General features: G+C 34.7%; 1 protein-coding gene across 5 annotated transcripts in view; it reads right to left on the bottom strand.

Annotated features, from left to right (window-relative positions):
• Positions 1-18,181, bottom strand: part of DAB1 (DAB adaptor protein 1) — a 721,439-nt gene that overhangs the window by 358,105 nt on the left and 345,153 nt on the right. For all 5 annotated transcript variants that reach the window (XM_075832689.1, XM_075832692.1, XM_075832691.1 and 2 more), the window contains exon 3: positions 13,827-13,889. The gene's annotated coding sequence lies outside the window, so the exon portion shown is untranslated. The remainder of the gene's footprint in view (positions 1-13,826; positions 13,890-18,181) is intronic.

Here is an 18,181-nt window from a genome sequence, read left to right on the forward strand (position 1 = left end):
TATACATCTTCTTGTGTATATAGTGATATGGAGCATGCTGGTATAACCTGGGTATCTTCTGTATATAATTATATATGTACAGCTGGTATAAGTCATACATCTTCTTGTATATAGTGATATGGAGCATGCTGGTATAACCTGGGTATCTTCTGTATATAATTATATATGTACAGCTGGTATAAGTTATACATCTTCTTGTATATAGTGATATGGAGCATGCTGGTATAACCTGGGCATCTTCTGTATATAATTATATATGTACAGCTGGTATAAGTTATACATCTTCTTGTATATAGTGATATGGAGCATGCTGGTATATCCTGGGTATCTTCTGTATGTAATTATATATGTACAGCTAGTATAAGTTATACACCTTCTTGTATATAGTGATATGGAGCATGCTGGTATAACCTGGGTATCTTCTGTATATAATTATATATGCACAGCTGGTATAAGTTATACATCTTCTTGTATATAGTGATATGGAGCATGCTGGTATAACCTGGGCATCTTCTGTATATAATTATATATGTACAGCTGGTATAAGTCATACATCTTCTTGTATATAGTGATATGGAGCATGCTGGTATAAGCTGGGTATCTTCTGTATATAATTATATATGTACAGCTGGTATAAGTTATACATCTTCTTGTATATAGTGATATGGAGCGTGCTGGTATAACCTGGGTGTTTTCTGTATATAATTATATATGTACAGCTGGTATAAGTTATATATCTTCTTGTATATAGTGATATGGAGCATGCTGGTATAGCCTGGGTATCTTCTGTATATAATTATATATGTACAGCTGGTATAAGTTATATATCTTCTTGTATATAGTGATATGGAGCATGCTGGTATAACCTGGGTATCTTCTGTGTATAATAATATATGTACAGGTGGTATAAGTTATACATCTTCTTGTGTATATAGTGATATGGAGCATGCTGGTATAACCTGGGTATCTTCTGTATATAATTATATATGTACAGCTGGTATAAGTCATACATCTTCTTGTATATAGTGATATGGAGCATGCTGGTATAACCTGGGTATCTTCTGTATATAATTATATATGTACAGCTGGTATAAGTTATACATCTTCTTGTATATAGTGATATGGAGCATGCTGGTATAACCTGGGCATCTTCTGTATATAATTATATATGTACAGCTGGTATAAGTTATACATCTTCTTGTATATAGTGATATGGAGCATGCTGGTAAAGCCTGGGTATCTTCTGTATATAATTATATATGTACAGCTGGTATAAGTTATACATCTTCTTGTATACAGTGATATGGAGCATGCTGGTATAACCAGAGTATCTTCTGTATATAAGTATATATGTACAGCTGGTATAAGTTATACATCTTCTTGTATATAGTGATATGGAGCATGCTGGTATAACCTGGGTATCTTCTGTATATAATTATATATGCACAGCTGGTATAAGTTATACATCTTCTTGTATATAGTGATATGGAGCATGCTGGTATAACCTGGGCATCTTCTGTATATAATTATATATGTACAGCTGGTATAAGTCATACATCTTCTTGTATATAGTGATATGGAGCATGCTGGTATAAGCTGGGTATCTTCTGTGTATAATTATATATGTACAGCTGGTATAAGTTATACATCTTCTTGTATATAGTGATATGGAGCGTGCTGGTATAACCTGGGTGTTTTCTGTATATAATTATATATGTACAGCTGGTATAAGTTATATATCTTCTTGTATATAGTGATATGGAGCATGCTGGTATAGCCTGGGTATCTTCTGTATATAATTATATATGTACAGCTGGTATAAGTTATATATCTTCTTGTATATAGTGATATGGAGCATGCTGGTATAACCTGGGTATCTTCTGTGTATAATAATATATGTACAGCTGGTATAAGTTATACATCTTCTTGTGTATATAGTGATATGGAGCATGCTGGTATAACCTGGGTATCTTCTGTATATAATTATATATGTACAGCTGGTATAAGTCATACATCTTCTTGTATATAGTGATATGGAGCATGCTGGTATAACCTGGGTATCTTCTGTATATAATTATATATGTACAGCTGGTATAAGTTATACATCTTCTTGTATATAGTGATATGGAGCATGCTGGTATAACCTGGGCATCTTCTGTATATAATTATATATGTACAGCTGGTATAAGTTATACATCTTCTTGTATATAGTGATATGGAGCATGCTGGTAAAGCCTGGGTATCTTCTGTATATAATTATATATGTACAGCTGGTATAAGTTATACATCTTCTTGTATACAGTGATATGGAGCATGCTGGTATAACCAGAGTATCTTCTGTATATAAGTATATATGTACAGCTGGTATAAGTTATACATCTTCTTGTATATAGTGATATGGAGCATGCTGGTATAACCTGGGTATCTTCTGTATAGAATTATATATGTACAGCTGGTATAAGTTATACATCTTCTTGTATACAGTGATATGGAGCATGCTGATATAACCTGGGTATCTTCTGTATATAATTATATATGTACAGCTGGTATAAGTTATACATCTTCTTGTATATAGTGATATGGAACATGCTGGTATAACCCGGGTATCTTCTGTGTATAATTATATATGTACAGCTGGTATAAGTTATACATCTTCCTGTATATAGTGATATGGAGCATGCTGGTATAACCTGGGTATCTTCTGTGTATAATTATATATTTACAGCTGGTATAAGTTATACATCTTCCTGTATATAGTGATATGGAGCATGCTGGTATAATCTGGGTATCTTCTGTATATAATTATATATGTACAGCTGGTATAAGTTATACATCTACTTGTATATAGTGATATGGAGCATGCTGGTATAACCTGGGTATCTTCTGTATATAATTATATATGTACAGCTGGTATAAGTTATATATCTTCTTGTATATAGTGATATGGAACATGCTGGTATAACCTGGGTATCTTCTGTATATAATTATATATGTACAGCTGGTATAAGTTATACATCTTCTTGTATATAGTGATATGGAGCACGCTGGTATAACCTGGGCATCTTCTGTATAGAATTATATATGTACAGCTGGTATAAGTTATACATCTCCCTGTATATAGTGATATGGAGCATGCTGGTATAACCTGGGAATCTTCTGTATATAATTATATATGTACAGCTGGTATAAGTTATACATCTTCTTGTATATAGTGATATGGAACATGCTGGTATAACCCGGGTATCTTCTGTATATAATTATATATGTACAGCTGGTATAAGTTATACATCTTCTTGTATATAGTGACATGGAGCATGCTGGTATAACCTGGGTATCTTCTGTGTATAATTATATATGTACAGCTGGTATAAGTTATACATCTTCCTGTATATAGTGATATGGAGCATGCTGGTATAATCTGGGTATCTTCTGTATATAATTATATATGTACAGCTGGTATAAGTTATACATCTTCTTGTATATAGTGATATGGAGCATGCTGGTATAACCTGGGTATCTTCTGTATATAATTATATATGTACAGTTGGTATAAGTTATACATCTTCTTGTATATAGTAATATGGAGCATGCTGGTATAACCTGGGTATCTCCTGTATATAATTATATATGTACAGCTGGTATAAATTATACATCTTCTTGTATATAGTGATATGGAGCATGCTGGTATAACCTGGGTATCATCTGTATATAATTATATATGTACAGCTGGTATAAGTTATACATCTTCTTGTATATAGTGATATGGAGCATGCTGGTATAACCTGGGTATCTTCTGTATATAATTATATATGTACAGCTGGTATAAATTACACATCTTCTTGTATATAGTGATATGGAGCATGCTGGTATAACCTGGGTTTCATCTGTATATAATTATATATGTACAGCTGGTATAAATTATACATCTTCTTGTATATAGTGATATGGAGCATGCTGGTATAACCTGGGTATCTTCTGTATATAATTATATATGTACAGCTGGTATAAGTTATATATCTTCTTGTATATAAAGATATGAAACATGCTGGTATAACCTGGGTATCTTCTGTATATAATTATATAGGTACAGCTGGTATAAGTTATACATCTTCTTGTATATAGTGATATGGAACATGCTGGTATAACCTGGGTATCTTCTGTATATAATTCTATATGTGCAGCTGGTGTAAGTTATACATCTTCTTGTATATAGTGATATGGAGCATGCTGGTATAACCTGGGTATCTTCTGTATATAATTATATATGTACAGCTGGTATAAGTTATACATCTTCTTGTATATAGTGATATGGAGCATGCTGGTATAACCTGGGTATCTTCTGTATATAATTATATATGTACAGCTGGTATAAGTTATACATCTTCTTGTATATAGTGATATGGAGCATGCTGGTATAACCTGGGTATCTTCTGTATATAATTATATATGTACAGCTGGTATAAGTTATACATCTTCTTGTATATAGTGATATGGAGCATGCTGGTATAGCCTGGGTATCTTCTGTATATAATTATATATGTACAGCTGGTATAAGTTATATATCTTCTTGTATATAGTGATATGGAGCATGCTGGTATAACCTGGGTATCTTCTGTATATAATTATATAGGTACAGCTGGTATAAGTTATACATCTTCTTGTATATAGTGATATGGAACATGCTGGTATAACCTGGGTATCTTCTGTATATAATTATATATGTGCAGCTGGTGTAAGTTATACATCTTCTTGTATATAGTGATATGGAGCATGCTGGTATAACCTGGGTATCTTCTGTATATAATTATATATGTACAGCTGGTATAAGTTATACATCTTCTTGTATATAGTGATATGGAGCATGCTGGTATAACCTGGGTATCTTCTGTATATAATTATATATGTACAGCTGGTATAAGTTATACATCTTCTTGTATATAGTGATATGGAGCATGCTGGTATAACCTGGGTATCTTCTGTATATAATTATATATGTACAGCTGGTATAAGTTATACATCTTCTTGTATATAGTGATATGGAGCATGCTGGTATAACCTGGGTATCTTCTGTATATAATTATATATGTACAGCTGGTATAAGTTATACATCTTCTTGTATATAGTGATATGGAGCACGCTGGTATAACCTGGGTATCTTCTGTATATAATTATATATGTACAGCTGGTATAAGTTATACATCTTCTTGTATATAGTGATATGGAGCATGCTGATATAACCAGGGTATCTTCTGTATATAATTATATATGTACAGCTGGTATATGTTATACATCTTCTTGTATATAGTGATATGGAGCATGCTGGTATAACCTGGGTATCTCCTGTATATAATTATATATGTACAGCTGGTATAAGTTATACATCTTCCTGTATATAGTGATATGGAGCATGCTGGTGTAACCTGGGTATCTCCTGTATATAATTATATATGTACAGCTGGTATAAGTTATACATCTTCTTGTATATAGTGATATGGAGCATGCTGGTATAACCTGGGTATCATCTGTATATAATTATATATGTACAGCTGGTATAAATTACACATCTTCTTGTATATAGTGATATGGAGCATGCTGGGATAACCTGGGTATCATCTGTATATAATTATATATGTACAGCTGGTATAAATTATACATCTTCTTGTATATAGTGATATGGAGCATGCTGGTATAACCTGGGTATCTTCTGTATATAATTATATATGTACAGCTGGTATAAGTTATATATCTTCTTGTATATAGTGATATGGAGCATGCTGATATAACCAGGGTATCTTCTGTATATAATTATATATGTACAGCTGGTATATGTTATACATCTTCTTGTATATAGTGATATGGAGCATGCTGGTATAACCTGGGTATCTCCTGTATATAATTATATATGTACAGCTGGTATAAGTTATACATCTTCCTGTATATAGTGATATGGAGCATGCTGGTGTAACCTGGGTATCTTCTGTATATAATTATATATGTACAGCTGGTATATGTTATACATCTTCTTGTATATAGTGATATGGAGCATGCTGGTATAACCTGGGTATCTCCTGTATATAATTATATATGTACAGCTGGTATAAGTTATACATCTTCCTGTATATAGTGATATGGAGCATGCTGGTGTAACCTGGGTATCTTCTGTATATAATTATATATGTACGGCTGGTATACGTTACCCATCTTCTTGTATATAGTGATATGGAGCACGCTGGTATAACCTGGGTATCTTCTGTATATAATTATATATGTACAGCTGGTATAAGTTATACATCTTCTTGTATATAGTGATATGGAGCATGCTGATATAACCAGGGTATCTTCTGTATATAATTATATATGTACAGCTGGTATAAGTTATACATCTTCTTGTATATAGTGATATGGAGCATGCTGGTATAACCTGGGTATCTTCTGTATATAATTATATATGTACAGCTGGTATATGTTATACATCTTCTTGTATATAGTGATATGGAGCATGCTGGTATAACCTGGGTATCTTCTGTATATAATTATATATGTACAGCTGGTATAAGTTATACACCTTCTTGTATATAGTGATATGGAGCATGCTGGTATAACCTGGGTATCTCCTGTATATAATTATATATGTGCAACTGGTATAAATTATACATCTCCTGTATATAGTGATATGGAGCATGCTGGTATAACCTGGGCATCTTCTGTATATAATTATATATGTACAGCTGGTATAAGTTATACATCTTCCTGTATATAGTGATATGGAGCATGCTGGTATAACCTGGGCATCTCCTGTATATAATTATATATGTACAGCCGGTATAAGTTATACATTGTCTATACCCACTACACATTGAGTGATCAGTTTAGTACCTTCCGTTCCCTTCGTAGTCGTCCAATACATTTATGTAATGAATCACTATTTGCTATTTTCCATCAGCCTGAATAGAAGAATAATTTACTGAATTATATGTTTATTATAAAATAAGAAAACTTTGTTTTTTTTGCGTCTGCATCAATCAATCCTAAATCTATTTATAAAGTAGAATTTAATAATTACTTGTACAGATAATCTACCTTGACTTCTCTAATATGTCCATAACAAATGTTCCAAATCCAATTACATTCTGCATAATGAATGATTAATGAATAATCGGCATCTATTACCTCATGGCTGCTGCCTACAGAACAGGTCTGATTATCACATTTTGTTGATATATTGTTTTCATACTGTAATTATTTTATGCATATGCATGAGATTAGCTTTAGGTCCTAATTGCTAATATAATTTACACTCAAGGAGCCGCACATATAAAATGGTTGTTATTAATAGTCTTAATCACATTCATAAGTTTAATACAATCATTGTTAATCTTACATTGGTCGCCCGAATGATTGCCACAGAGACAGATCTATAAAACCTGTACATAGGGAGCAGTATTATAGTAGTTATATTCTTGTATAGGGGCAGTATTATAGTAGTTATATTTTTGTATATGGGTGCAGTATTATACTAGTTATATTCTTGTATATAGGAGGCAGTATTATAGTAGTTATATTCTTGTATATAGGGCCAGTATTATAGTAGTTATATTCTTGTATATAGGGGGCAGTATTATAGTAGTTATATTCTTGTATATAGGGGACAGTATTATAATAGCTATATTCTTGTATATAGGGGGCAGTATTATAGTAGTTATATTCTTGTATATAGGGGGCAGTATTATAGTAGTTATATTCTTGTATATAGGGCCAGTATTATAGTAGTTATATTCTTGTATATAGGGGGCAGTATTATAGTAGTTATATTCTTGTATATAGGGGCAGTATTATAGTAGTTATATTCTTGTATATAGGGGGCAGTATTATAGTAGTTATATTCTTGTATATAGGGGCAGTATTATAGTCGTTATATTCTTGTATATAGGGGGCAGTATTATAGTAGTTATATTCTTGTATATAGGGGGCAGTATTACAGTAGTTATATTCTTGTACATAGGGGCAGTATTATAGTAGTTATACTCTTGTATATAGGGGGCAGTATTACAGTAGTTATAATCTTGTATATAGGGGCAGTATTATAGTAGTTATATTCTTGGATATAGGAGCAGTATTACAGTAGTTATATTCTTGTATATATGGGCAGTATTATAGTAGTTATATTCTTGTATATAGGGGCAGTATTATAGTAGTTATATTCTTGTATATAGGGGCAGTATTATAGTAGTTATATTCTTGTACATAGGGGCAGTATTATAGTAGTTATATACTTGTATATATGAGCAGTATTATAGTAGTTATATTCTTGTATATAGAGGCAGTATTATAGTAGTGATATTCTTGTATATAGGGAGCAGTATTATAGTAGTATATTCTTGTATATAGGAGCAGTATTATAGTAGTAATATTTTTGTATATAGGGGCAATATTATAGTAGTTATATTCTTGTATATAGGAGCCAGTATTATAGTAGTTATATTCTTGTGTATAGGAGCAGTATTATAGTAGTTATATTCTTGTATATATCAGCAGTATTATAGTACTTATATTCTTGTATATAGGGGGCAGTATTATAGTAGTTATATTCTTGTATATATCAGCAGTATTATAGTACTTATATTCTTGTATATAGGGGGCAGTATTATAGTAGTTATATTCTTGTATATAGGGGCAGTATTATAGTAGTTATATTCTTGTATATAGGAGGCAGTATTAGGGCGGGTTCACACGTGGCGGAATTTCACTTAAATTCCGCTGCGGACACTCCGCAGCGTTAATCCGCAGCGGTGCCGTTTGTCCATTGACTTACACTTTAATTTAGCAGTGTTCGTTTAGACAAGGCGTAAAATTCCGCTGCGGAGCATAGGCTGCGGAGCGGAATTTGGTGTCCGCAGCATGCTCTGTCTGTTGCGGAGCAGTGGCGGACTCATGGCGGAATTTCTCCATTGACTTCAATGGAGAGTCAAAATTCCGCAATGAAGTCCGCAGATCTTATGTGTGCTGCGGAGCGTATTGTTTTTACTACCATGACATTTCTTCATTCTGGCTGGACCTATGTATTTCTAGGTCTACAGCCAGACTGAGGAAGTCAATGGGGCTCCCGTAATGACGGGAGCGTTGCTAGGAGACGTCTGTAAATAGTCACTGTCCAGGGTGCTGAAAGAGTTAAGCGATCGGCAGTAACTGTTTCTGCACCCGGGACAGTGACTACCGATCTCAATATACATGTATCTGTAAAAAACATATAAGTTCATACTTACCGAGAACTCCCTGCGTCTGTCTCCAGTCCGGCCTCCCAGGATGACGTTTCAGTCTAAGTGACGGCTGCAGCCAATCACAGGCCAAGCACAGGCTGCAGCGGTCACATGGACTGGCGCGTCATCCAGGGAGGTCGGGCTGGATGCCGAAAGAGGGACGCGTCACCAAGACAACGCCCGGTAAGTATGAAATTCTTTTACTTTCCCTAGGGAAAGTGCTGTCCCTTCTCTCTATCCTGCACTGATAGGGAGAAGGGAAGCACTTTTCCCGCAGTCCGCAGCAGCTAGTCCGCATCAATTTACTGCACATTTTGTGCAGATCCGCAGCAGAATATGCAACGCAGATTCTGTGCGGCATTGATGCGGACAGTTGCGGAGGAAATCCGCCACGTGTGGTCATGCCCATATAGTAGTTATATTCTTGTATATAGGGGCAGTATTATAGTAGTTATATTCTTGTATATAGGAGCAGTATTATAGTAGTTATATTCTTGTATATAGAGGCAGTATTATAGTAGTTATATTCTTGTATATAGGAGCAGTATTATAGTAGTTATATTCTTGTATATAGGAGCAGTATTATAGTAGTTATATTCTTGTATATAGGAGCAGTATTATAGTAGTTATATTCTTGTATATAGGGGTCAGTATTATAGTAGTTATATTCTTGTATATAGGAGCAGTATTATAGTAGTTATATTTTTGTATATAGGGGCAATATTATAGTAGTTATATTCTTGTATATAGGAGCCAGTATTATAGTAGTTATATTCTTGTGTATAGGAGCAGTATTATAGTACTTATATTCTTGTATATAGGGGGCAGTATTATAGTAGTTATATTCTTGTATATAGGAGGCAGTATTATAGTTGTTACATTCTTGTATATAGGAGCAGTATTATAGTGGTTATTCTTGTATATAGGGGCAGTAAATATAGTAGTTATAACTTGTACATAGGGGGCAGCATTGTAGTAATTATTGCTTTGTACATTACTTAGTGTGTATGATATTGAGCATAGATAAAGCTCCTCTCAGGATTTGTAGAATATAACAACTCCTACTACTTTAGAACTGTATTTACCATTTTATTTAGGTACAATTACTGCACAATTATTGTTAATATTAATAATAACTTAACATCCACATTGTGTTGCCGTTTCTCTTACAATCACTTTGCCAGTTTATTTTATTTGTGCCTCTTTTTGGTCTTGTAAACCTCTCACGACACAACATTGTAAAGCTTTCAATCCCTTAAAGCTGAGCAGAGGTTTGAGGGAATTGCCTTTGCTGCACACAGTAGCTTAAGGAACATCTGTGAGATTTAATAAGAAAAGTAGCGCTCGGCTCCGTGCTGCATTTATTGAACAAATCAAAACAAAAACAGCATTTTATGAAGTTGGTGGTGAGCGCGGCGCACAGGGACAAACATTGTCCAAAGATGAAATAAAAAGAAAAATTCAACTTCTCAGCAATTTTTCTCAGTCAGAACTAATCCCTGAACGTGCATTCTGTTCTCTTACACATCGGATTTGACAAGTAAAGCGTGTTCTCTCTCAGAAAATAAAGAAAGTCGTATGTAGAGTTTTTATATTTACCACTGAAAGTCATAAAAACATCCACATAGTTGGTCATTTGTATCCCCTGGGGTTGGGTTTCTAAGCTCCAGACCCTAGGACCCCTCAGTATCCGGCATATGTAGAAGTTTACCATCTGTTGATGCAGGGAAATAATTCCTTATCTCGCACTATAGGCCGGATGGGCATTTGGCTTTTTTTTTTTTTTTTTTTAGCTTGTTGTTTGCTTCTTTTACATAAACTTACGCAGTTAATACACTTGAAATTAGACGCATGTCCATCAAGTTCAACTAAGAGAAGGGAGAGGATGTCGTTGAAGGGAAAGGGTAAACTTTAGAACTTTGTTTCCCCTCTGATTCAGAACCGAGCAAAAACAAAAACCCATAAAGTATGAACCAACAAGAATTCAATATATTTCTTTCCTCTAGGGTTGGTTCTTCTCTACGTGGAGCATCAAATCGAAGCCAAGTATCACATTGCCATAATATGGCCCAATTTTAGGATCTGTGTTACACATGCAACCCCCAGACCCCTGGAGGTTCTACTGACCTCATCTTCGATCACCATAGCACATTATAGTTTGATTCAGTAGAACCCCGGAGGTCCAAGTGATGAGGCCATAACACAGATACTAAAATGTTGCTGCTATAATATGATCCCATGTTAAAGGGGTTTAAGCTTTGCTGGCCTTTGCTTGGTATAGACCATCAATGATTGATTGTTAGGGGTTTGCTGCGTCCCTTTTATTGTTTTACACCGACACAGTTGCCTTTGAATGGGACTGAGCTGCAGTACCAGTCACCGCCTCACTCATGTGTATGGCGCTGTGCCTGGAGCACCGTGGATCTTTAACTCTGCTGAGTGGCAGGTGCGTGATGTTCTGTCCAAAGGATTCGGAGCCAAAAAAAAAACCTTGTAAGGTCCATATTACGGTTGCAACAATTCAGTTGCTATTGACCCAACCTTGGGTTTCTATAGTTCAGAACAGAAGGGCCTGATCTTTGTTTTCCTCCTCCATGACCCTTGGGCCATTCCCCACCGTCTTGCACCAGAGTTCTGCGTAATTTTTGTCACCCAATGGCAACGGTAATGGGGTCAGCAGCGGCTGGGCCCCCTCTCTAAGGGCCCCATGGCAGTTGAATGGGCTGCCTCTATGGTACGTACACACTTTCCGGACGGGCTTATAGAAACAAACACTATTGAAGGTCACCCGATCTACTGATCTCACGCCATCATTACATTTACAGCCGCTACGGGGGCCGCCAATATTTTTTAAGATACAGAATATGTTTGGGAAGTAAAATCTGATTTCCATTGTGATTCTTCTGCTGCTTTCTATACTTTGACTCCCCGGGATTTTAATGCTCTTCAATAAACCTATGGATTTTATCGCTCCTCCTTGGTGTTTATTGTCAGCTGCGCTCCATCACTTTCTGCCATAGTAAATAATGACACGGACGGAGATATTCTGATGCTGAAACGCGACTGCAGGACAATATTTTACACTTTTTCGGCTTGTGGTTATTCTCATAGCGATATTTCTGCATTCTCTGATGGACAACATCTGTATAGTTTTATGACAGTGATTCTTAATTCTAATGCCAGCTTGTCGGAAAGAGCAGTACAATCTGATCTGAGTCAGTTTAGTATATAGCAGGCGCCATATTAACAAGTGGTGCCTGCCGCCATATATACATGCAAGATAAAATATCCCCTGTCATACGGTGTCTGCATTCAATTGAACAGGACATGAGCAAGGAACATTGAGGAGAACATGAGGAGAGGCCGTGCTGGAAAACTGCATAGACCAGCGCTAGTGGTGCTGATAGCGGCTGGCCGCTGTGTCATGGCGCTGGAAAACTGCATAGAAGAGCGCCATGACACAGCGGCCAGCCGCTATCAGCACCACTAGCGCTTGTCTATGCAGTTTCCCAGCACGGCTCAGTGCCTGATGAAGGTCACTTAGACCGAAACGTCGCACTCTGCCACTGGCATCAAAAACAAAAACAAAATAAAAATACCTTTGTTTCAAAATTGGTGTGCCGGATACTCTTTTATACGTTACTACAATCACTCGTCTCCATACGTTATTATCATGTCGGCAGCGCGTCTCCCTGTTTACACACCAAGATGCGCTGCCGACAACGATAATATTCGTGCTGCATAAATGGTGCAATCAGCCGATGAACGAGCGTTTGCCCCAACATTGGCCCGTGTAAAATGGCACTAATTCTTTTAAAGATGGTCATGCGGAAGACCAGAGGATAACGTAGTAATGGGGCAAATCAAACATCTCACCATATCTCAGCTTCCTGGACCCCTGTAAGTATTATATGGGGGGATTACAACCATAATTGTAAATTCTGCATATTGTTACGCCTCTGGGCGCAATATTTAAATAACTGGGAGCTTTGAGCTCTGCCTCAGATCCACTATATTGGATTTTACACTAAAAGAGACAGATTGATCTTAGCTTTCCTCACTCTTTAACTTGCTCTTTGAAGTTGTTGCAAAACTACAACTCCCAGCATGCACTGGCAGCCAGAGGCTGGAGAAACACAGACTGGAGACCACTGCCCTAGAGGTCGGTAACGCTCTTTCTCGGTTCTTGTGTAAATACGATTTCTGAAGAAGTGACAGTCACGTCCCCAGCACTGTCTAATAGCTGGTCATGCAGAGAACGCTGGTGGCATCAACATAAAAGTTAATTATTTTTCTCTATTTTTTATGACAGTGTTATTACTTAGATGCAGACGGGCACAGACGCGGAAATCCCAGGACACTTGCATTAAAACATCAGTGCCGTCGCATCTTCCCCTACATTTGACTCAGTGTGAATGCGCTAAAACTGCCTGCGCCGTCCCTAAGTGCGCACATATGTACGCCACATCCCATCGCAGGCTCGGGAAGTCAATATCAATAAACATGAGTAAAAAGCAATATTGTATCTGTGCAATTTGCAGTTATAGTAGAAAGAAGCAAAATGGATACCTGGGGAAGAGCGCGCCTTCCTACTAGAAGAATATCCAGATCACGCTCACCATGACTTCTTCACTGGTAAAAGGAAAGAAATGTTATTAATACAAAGGTCTAGAAAGTCGTCATATAAACATAGAAATGCTAAGAAAATGCCCAAAATCCCTTTTTTTCCTCTTTTATTAGTGTAACTGTTCTATAAGTCCGTTAGATGGGGGTTGACATAAGAACCCAAAGTTTTCTGGCACCAGGTACTTCTCATTCGCCTCTTAAAATTCATAATATGAAAAATGACTTCCAGATTTGCGGAACAGTTATCAATATTACTTCTTTCAAGGAGCTTTAAATCACTTCAGGTTACAAAATTCTCAGCTTAAGACAGATAATAAAATGAAAAATTATGTTCGGCTACATCCTCAACCTCGTAAAATGAGAATTCGGTTGTAAGAGCAATAAAAGATGAATTGTACATTTGGAATAAAGGGTAATTAGATGGAGTGAGATCCCATAAGTCATTTTATCACACGTTTTTAAAGACCCTAAAGTCCATTTTACACAGTTGGGTGGGGAGATAAAGTGATCTGCCAGCATGTAAGATGTAAAGGATTAGGGGGCTCGAAGGACGGATAAGAGACAAGAATTAGAAACTTTAAATCATCCATTGTACCATCCAGCAGATTAAAAAAAACAATCACATTATTTTACCCTGAAAGGATCTGACAACTGTGTTTAGTGTTAACTTCACTGTATACAAAAATAATATAACTACTATAATACTGCTCCTATATACAAGAATATAACTACTATAATACTGCTCCTATATACAAGAATATAACTAGTATAACTGCCCCCTATATACAGGAATATAACTACTATAATACTGCCTCCTATATACAAGAATATAACTACTATAATACTGCTCCTATATACAAGAATATAACTAGTATAACTGCCCCCTATATACAAGAATATAACTACTATAATACTGCTCCTATATACAAGAATATAACTACTATATTACTACCCCCTAGATACAAGAATATAACTACTATAATACTGCCCCCTATATACAAGAATATAACTACTATAATACTGCTCCTATATACAAGAATAGAACTACTATAATACTGCCCCCTATATACAAGAATATAACTATTATAATACTGCTCCTATATACAAGAATATAACTACTATAACACTGCTCCTATATACAAGAATATAACTACTATAATACTGCCCCCTATATACAAGAATATAACTACTATAATACTGCTCCTATATACAAGAATATAACTACTATAATACTGCTCCCTATATACAAGAATATAACTGCTATAATACTGCCCCTATATACAAGAATATAACTGCTATAATACTGCCCCTATATACAAGAATATAACTACTATAATACTGCTCCTATATACAAGAATTCAACTACTATAATACTGCTCCCTATATACAAGAATATAACTGCTATAATACTGCCCCTATATACAAGAATATAACTACTATAATACTGCCCCTATATATAAGAATTTAACTACTATAATACTGCCCCTATATACAAGAATATAACTACTATAATACTACCCCTATATACAAGAATATAACTACTATAATACTGCCCCTATATACAAGAATATAACGACTATAATACTGCCCCTATATACAAGAATATAACACTGCCCCTATATACAAGAATATAAATACTATAATACTGCCCCTATATACAATAATATAACTACTATAATACTGCTTCTATATACAAGAATATAACTACTATAATACTGCCCCCTATATACAAGAATATAACTACTATAATACTGCCCCTATATACAAGAATATAACTACTATAATACTGCTCCTATATACAAGAATATAACTACTATAATACTACCCCCTATATACAAGAATATAACTACTATAATACTGCTCCTATATACAAGAATATAACTACTATAATACTACCCCCTATATACAAGAATATAACTACTATAATACTGCTCCTATATACAAGAATATAACTACTATAATACTGCTCCTATGTACAAGAATATAACTACTATAATACTGCCCCTATATACAAGAATATAACTACTATAATACTGCCCCTATATACAAGAATATAACTACTATAATACTGCCCCCTATATACAAGAATATAACTACTATAATACTGCCCCTATATACAGGAATATAACTACTATAATACTGCCCCTATATACAAGAATATAACTACTATAATACTGCCCCTATATACAAGAATATAACTACTATAATACTGCCCCCTATATACAAGAATATAACTACTATAATACTGCCCCTATATACAGGAATATAACTACTATAATACTGCCCCCTATATACAAGAATATAACTACTATAATACTGCCCCTATATACAGGAATATAACTACTATAATACTGCCCCTATATACAAGAATATAACTACTATAATACTGCTCCTATGTACAAGAATATAACTACTATAATACTGCCCCTATATACAAGAATATAACTACTATAATACTGCCCCTATATACAAGAATATAACTACTATAATACTGCCCCCTATATACAAGAATATAACTACTATAATACTGCCCCTATATACAGGAATATAACTACTATAATACTGCCCCTATATACAAGAATATAACTACTATAATACTGCCCCTATATACAAGAATATAACTACTATAATACTGCCCCCTATATACAAGAATATAACTACTATAATACTGCCCCTATATACAGGAATATAACTACTATAATACTGCCCCCTATATACAAGAATATAACTACTATAATACTGCCCCTATATACAGGAATATAACTACTATAATACTGCCCCTATATACAAGACTATAACTACTATAATACTGCCCCTATATACAAGACTATAACTACTATAATACTGCCCCTATATACAAGAATATAACTACTATAATACTGCTCCTATATACAAGAATATAACTACTATAATACTGCCCCTATATACAAGAATATAACTACTATAATACTGCCCCCTATATACAAGAATATAACTACTATAATACTGCCCCTATATACAGGAATATAACTACTATAATACTGCCCCTATATACAAGAATATAACTACTATAATACTGCCCCTATATACAGGAATATAACTACTATAATACTGCCCCTATATACAAGAATATAACTACTATAATACTGCCCCTATATACAAGACTATAACTACTATAATACTGCCCCTATATACAAGAATATAACTACTATAATACTGCTCCTATATACAAGAATATAACTACTATATTACTGCTCCTATATACAAGAATATAACTACTATAATACTGCCCCATTATACAAGAGTATAACTACTATAATACTGCCCCTATATACAGGAATATAACTACTATAATACTGCCCCTATATACAAGAATATAACTACTATAATACTGCCCCTATATACAAGAATATAACTACTATAATACTGCCCCCTATATACAAGAATATAACTACTATAATACTGCCCCCTATATACAAGAATATAACTACTATAATACTGCCCCTATATACAAGAATATAACTACTATAATACTGCCCCCTATATACAAGAATATAACTACTATGACACTGCCCCTTTATTGTAATAAATAGATGGACCGCATCTCAGCGAGACTCCCTTCTTTTTGGTGTCTTTCTGCTTTGACTATGGCTTTATTACATGTATATGCCCTTATAGACATATTATTGAGATGAGACCACCGCTTTTACTCAAAATTCTTAAGTAAAGTGTTTAAATATAGGTTTTTAATTCAGGCAACTACATAAAGGTGTCCATAGATATTCATCAGATATATATAATGACAGTGGGTTTCCTCTATCATCAGCTCCTTTTCATATATCCGATTAGGACCCTCTAATAGAAAATCAAATAGTTGACTGAGAAGCTACATGTCAAGTACATTGGGATTCTTTTTTAACTGGGAATCCTGAATGTCTAATATATTACATAAGGAAAGATTTTGAGGTTCTGATCTCCCCTATAGAAGAATTTATAAAAATAAAATAGTCAAAAGAAAATAGTCATCCCAATATTGTCTTTACACTGTGCACTTTCCTGATGGTTATTTCATAAGAAAAAGTAAGGGACAGGTCCACTTTAAATATGCTCCATGTTATATTATTATCCTGATATCTATAGAATTTAGTCCCTCAATTAAGGCTTTTTTATTTTTACTTTTTTAAGCTCCTTTCAGAAAGTTGGACAAATTTTGCTGCTTCTAGAAATTTCGCTTTATGTTTGTGGCAAACTCATAGACAAGGCACTAAGCAAATTGGACATTTGGACTTTCTGCAATAGTTTTTACTGTCACTAATGTG

The sequence above is a fragment of the Rhinoderma darwinii genome, chromosome 7 (genome assembly GCF_050947455.1).
Source record: "Rhinoderma darwinii isolate aRhiDar2 chromosome 7, aRhiDar2.hap1, whole genome shotgun sequence".
Taxonomy (NCBI): domain Eukaryota; kingdom Metazoa; phylum Chordata; class Amphibia; order Anura; family Rhinodermatidae; genus Rhinoderma; species Rhinoderma darwinii.